Here is a 6,159-nt window from a genome sequence, read left to right on the forward strand (position 1 = left end):
TTGAGTAGAGACTAGAGAGAGACTGGAGTGGAGACTAGGGTTTTTTAGTTGGGTTTTTGGTTGGTTAGCGGTTACGGGTTTGGAATTTTGGATATTAATTTTAAGGAAAAATCTTCTTTTAACCCAAAGTTTTACTCCAACTTATTTTTAAACCCACCTACTTTCATTATGATCCATACACCCAAAGTACAACACCCACTTATTTATAAACCCAAAGTATCAAATACACCATATTTATATACTGTATCCAAAAAATAAAAGATAAATCTTGAAATTACCCTTGTTCTTCTTCTTCCTCCCTAATAACTACCCAGGGCTCAACTCTCTCTTTCTAATTATCTCCATCTTTCTAGTTCTCCTCCCACTAAAAAAACCTAAAAATTCAAGGGTTTTGATCTCTTGTAATGGCGTCCAATATCAACTTGCAGGTTTCTCTTCGCTAGATCTTTTGTTGAAGGGGGCAGTGGCAGCGGCCCTAGGACCACCCAGTCCACTCAAAGCCGACCAATAGAAAACGATATGTTAACATTTTAACATTTTGAAATTTTGGGTTTTTTGGCAATATCTTGTTAAAAATGTCTTGTTCTTATAAATTGATGGATTCTTATCAAGCTTATGCTTCAGGAAAGAGTATGTGCATAACAATTTTGCTCATATATATCTATGTTTTGGTGACTAGGTTGATGCATAGAAGGTGTTTGATGGAATGACAAAAGGGATATAGTTATTTGGACCACAACGATTAGCGGTTATGCCATATTGTTGTTGGTTGAGGAGGCAATAAAGGTGGTTGATGAAATGTCCAAGAGAAGTTTGGTTTTGTGGACCGCCGTAATCTTAGCCCATCGGTATGCCATCCTACGCCCTCCGGTTGCTCCTCACCATTTTCTATTGTCGCCAACACCTAACGCAATGCATAGCTACCTCTCAATCAGAAACGATTCGTCAATGCACGTACACTAACTTTCCAATCAAATACATGAGAGAATCCTCCACTCTTGGCATTCGATCAGATCTTAGCATTGTTGTCACATTGCAACCCAAATGGCAAATCAACTACAACCTGCAATATGATGTACCAAGTAGTATCTAATGTATCGTGTTGTATGGAATTTTCTATATTATGTATATATAGATGATTTGTGTGTATATTGTATCAAATGCACTATCCAATGTATCATGCTGTATCAAATTTTCTATTAGAAATTTATCAGTGTATCTAGTAGAAATGTATCTAGTAGAAATATATACAATGTTTCGATAGTGGTGATTTTGGATTATTTCCATTCAATCTTCATGGATTATTTTCATTCAATGTTATGTGCTTGAGTTTAGTGGTTGATAGATATGAATATTTGTAATGAATTGATGCACTGATTGAACTGAAGAAGTTTTAATGGTAGGTTATGGTAACTACAACATATTGGGCCATATTATGTTTCGTGTGTCCAATTATCCACCTTGACGAGGGGTCCCGCTTAATTTTCTAGCTTTTGATAAAGTATAGCACTTTATGAGAAAGTATAGCAGCTTATTGATGAAGTATAGCATCTTATGGTAAAGTATAGCACCTTATGGCAATAGTATAGCACCTTATCGATAAAGTATAACACCTTATGGTCTCTGGAAATTCAGCAACTTATTGCGTTGCGATAAACCAAATAAGTTTTGTTAGGGCCATGCAAACACTCGATGACCTACGTTATGTGTCGCGTGACCAAGTATCCACCTCGACGAGGGGTCTTCGCTTAATTTTAAAGCTTTTGGCAAAGTATAGCATTTTATGGGAAAGTATAGCACCTTATGGCAAAGTATAGTCCTATGTGGTAAAGTATAGCACTTTATTGGTAAAGTATAGCACCTTATTGGCAAAGTATAGCACCTTATGCTCTCTGAAAATTCTGCACCTTAAGTTGTCTAAAACCAAATTAGTTTTTTTTTCACCGCAACGCAAACACTTGATGACCTACGTTACGTGTTTATTGACCAATCATCCACCACGACGGGGGGTCCTCGCACAATTTTGAAGCTTTTGGTAAAGTATAGCATTTTATAGGAAAGTATAGCACCTTATGGCCAAAGTATAGCACTATATGGCAAAGTATAACACTTTATTGGTAAAGTATAACACCTTATTAGCAAAGTATAGCACCTTATGCTCTCTGAAAATTCTGCACCTTAAGTTGTCTAAAACCAAATCAGTTTTTTTTACCGCAACGCAAACACTCGATGACCTACGTTACGTGTTTATTGACTAATCATCCACCGCGACGGGGGGTCCTCGCGCAATTTTGAAGCTTTTGGCAAAGTATAACACTTTATGGGAAAGTATAGCACCTTATGGCCAAAGTATAGCACTATATGGTAAAATATAGCACTTTATTGACAAAATATAGCACCTTATTGGCAAAGTATAGCACCTTATGATCTCTGAAAATTCTACACCTTATTGGCAAAAAAAAACTGATTTGGTTTTAGACAACCTAAGGTGCAGAATTTTCAGAGAGCATAAGGTGCTATACTTTGCTAATAAGGTGCTATACTTTGTCAATAAAGTGCTATACTTTACCATATAGTGCTATACCTTGGCCATAAGGTGCTATACTTTCCCATAAAGTGCTATACTTTGCCAAAAGCTTCAAAATTAAGCGAGGACCCCCCGTCACGGTGGATTATTGGTCAATAAACACGTAACGTAGGTCATCGAGTGTTTGCGTTACGGTGAAAAAAACTGATTTGGTTTTAGACAACTTAAGGTGCAGAATTTTCAGAGAGCATAAGATGCTATACTTTACCAATAAGGTGCTATACTTTACCAATAAAATGCTATACTTTGGGTTATAGTGATATACTTTGGCCATAAGGTGCTATACTTTCCCATAAAGTGCTATACTTTGCCAAAAGCTTCAAAATTGAGCGAGGACCCCTCGTCGAGGTGGATAATTGGTCACGCGACACATAACGTAGGCGAGGACCCCTCGTCGAGGTGGATAATTGGTCACGCGACACATAACGTAGGTCATCGAGTGTTTGCATGGTACTAACAAAACTTATTTGGTTTATCGCAACGCAATAAGTTGTTGAATTTACAGAGACCATAAGGTGTTATACTTTATCGATAAGGTGCTATACTATTGCCATAAGGTGCTATACTTTACCATAAGATGCTATACTTCATCAATAAGCTGATAAGGTGCTATACTATTGCCATAAGGTGCTATACTTTACCATAAGATGCTATACTTCATCAATAAGCTGTTATATTTTACCATAAAGTGCTATACTTTATCAAAAGCTAGAACATTGAGCGAGGACCCCTCGCCGAGGTGGATAATTGGACACACGAAACATAATATGGCCCAATAGGCTGTAGTTACCACAACCTACCATCAAAACTTCTTCAGTTCAATCAGTGCATCAATTCATTACAGATATTCATATCTATCAACCACTAAATCAAGCATATAACATTGAATAAAAATAATCCATGAAGATTGAATGGAAATAATCCAAAATCACCACTATCGAAACGTCATAACATTGAATAAAAATAATCCATGAAGATTGAATGGAAATAATCCAAAATCACCACTATCGAAACGTTGTATACATTTCTACTAGATACATTTCTACTAGATACACTGATAAATTTCTAATAGAAAATTTGATACAGCATGATACATTGGATAGGGCATTTGATACAATATACACACAAATCATCTATATATACATAATATAGAAAATTCCATACAACACAATACATTAGATACTACTTGGTACATCATATTGTAGGTTGTAGTTGATTTGCCGTTTGGGTTGCAATGTGACAACAATGCTAAGATCTGATCGAATGCCAAGAGTGGAGGATTCTCTCATGTATTTGATTGGAAAGTTAGTGTACGTGCATTGACGAATCGTTTCTGATTGAGGGGTAGCTATGCATTGCGTTAGGTGTTGGCAGCAATAGAAAATGGTGAGGAGCAACCGGAGGGCGTAGGATGGCATACTGATGGGCTAAGATCATGGCGGTCCACAAAACCAAACTTCTCTTGGACATTTTATCAACCACCTTTATTGCCTCCTCAACCAACAACAATATGGCATAACCGCTAATCGTTGTGGTCCAAATAACTATATCCCTTTTGTCATTCCATCAAACACCTTCTATGCATCAACCTAGTCACCAAAACATAGATATATATGAGCAAAATTGTTATGCACATACTCTTTCCTGAAGCATAAGCTTGATAAGAATCCATCAATTTATAAGAACAAGACATTTTTAACAAGATATTGCCAAAAAAACCCAAAATTTTAAAATGTTAACATACCGTTTTCTATTGGTCGGCTTTGAGTGGACTAGGTGGTCCTAGGGCCGCTGCCACCGCCCCCCTTCAACGAAGGATCTAGCGAAGAGAAACCTGCAAGTTGATATTGGATGCCATTGCAAGAGATCAAAACCCTTGAATTTTTAGGGGTTTTTTTTAGTGGGAGGAGAACTAGAAAGATGGAGATAATTAGAAAAAGAGAGTTGAGCCCTGGGTAGTTATTAGGGAGGAAGAAGAAGAAGAAAAAGGGTAATTTCGGGATTTATCTTTTATTTTTTGGATACAGTATATAAATATGGTGTATTTGATACTTTGGGTTTATAAATAAGTGGGTGTTGTACTTTGGGTGTATGGATCATAATGAAAGTAGGTGGGTTTAAAAATAAGTTGGAGTAAAACTTTGGGTTAAAAGAAGATTTTCCCTAATTTTAAACTAGTACCAATGGTGTTTGTGAACCAGAACAATCATCAGCTACAAAATTAATGTTACAACATGTGAGCACATTAATTCCTTGTATGCTTTTGTACAGAGGACCCTCTTTCTCAAAAATTTGCCTGATATTAGAAACACAACGAATCTCATTACTTTTAAAATGATCTTATTAACATGTAACATGATGTGATCATGTTTGTTTATTGATACTGAAGTTTGAAAACCTCACTTATGACTATAACACCAGGCAAAACTTCGCCTTTATATACAACTTTTCCTAACCATACGCTGGAAAAAAATCTTCACAATTCACTGTTGTCGAGTACTAGGCGCAGCTCTGTTGACAGGTATCAATGCAAGGTCCCACATCAATCTCCTCTGCCATATACACAACAAGCATCAAAAACATACACAAGAAGAAGAAAAATCAACGAGCACAACTAAAATTTACTTGTACCTGGATCAAGTCGAAAGCATGAGAGTTTGATACAAGAAGAGATGCAATCAGAATCAATCACATTCAAATCGTTCGTGTTCATATAGTTGATGTAGCAACTGATATAACAAGCCCACCTGGGATTTTTATCTTTACATGACTCCACATAGCATGAAGTGTAATTCGAAGCTGAGATTTGTCCAGCAAACAAAAGTAGAAGAAGAGCTAGACTTAGAGTTTCGTGATTTGCCTTCATTTTCCTTTCTATGAGAAATATGTAACAAGACGAGTCTCTTTGTTTGTGTTTTATAGGAGACAACTCTCAGTACAAGCATACATATTGTGTGAGTACTTGAGTACAAGTAACTGTTTACGTATTTGCAAGTGCTACATTGTATTATGTTAATCAACTTAGCATGAATTGCTCTAAATTATGGAATTAAATGACGTATAAATGAGTGATCCTCCTCCTGTTTTTCTTATAAAGGAAATTCCCGGTTTTCTAGCTCATCTCGGTGTGTTTTGCCATTTTAATAGTCATATATATTATAAAACAAGTTGTTCTGCTGTTTCTTCTTTTTCTCCTTCTGAAGTGAATTTTCCGAATTGCATAAACATCCTAATTTTAATTTAATTGTCAGATTTTCTAGCTGACGAACACTTACGAATCAAAAAAATGCTCGAGGATAGTCTTTCCATGCTATCTTCTGTTTGCATAAGCACTGCTTTTTCATCTGACTGCCATATTTTCTAGCTGATGGAAACTTAAGAAGCAAAATTTTCTTTTTCACGGGGATAACTTTTCCATACTATATATCTTCAGTTGGATTATATTCCCTTCACTATGAAAAATTGACAACGTCTCAATATTGGTTAATTTGTTCTTTTATATATCAATTAAAAATAATAACAATGTAACTGAATGTCATCATTGTCATCTTATCTCTGTGTTATTGTAATGC

The 6,159-nt window shown here is 36.0% G+C and overlaps 1 long non-coding RNA gene across 1 annotated transcript; it reads right to left on the bottom strand.

Annotated features, from left to right (window-relative positions):
• LOC109820212 lies at window positions 3,744-5,477 on the bottom strand. The gene is made up of 3 exons (XR_002241755.1): window positions 5,219-5,477; window positions 4,332-5,139; window positions 3,744-4,176 (listed from the first exon to the last, which is right to left on the bottom strand). It is a non-coding gene; the product is annotated as an uncharacterized LOC109820212 (long non-coding RNA).

This window comes from Asparagus officinalis, chromosome 8 (genome assembly GCF_001876935.1).
Source record: "Asparagus officinalis chromosome 8, Aspof.V1, whole genome shotgun sequence".
NCBI classification, from domain to species: domain Eukaryota; kingdom Viridiplantae; phylum Streptophyta; class Magnoliopsida; order Asparagales; family Asparagaceae; genus Asparagus; species Asparagus officinalis.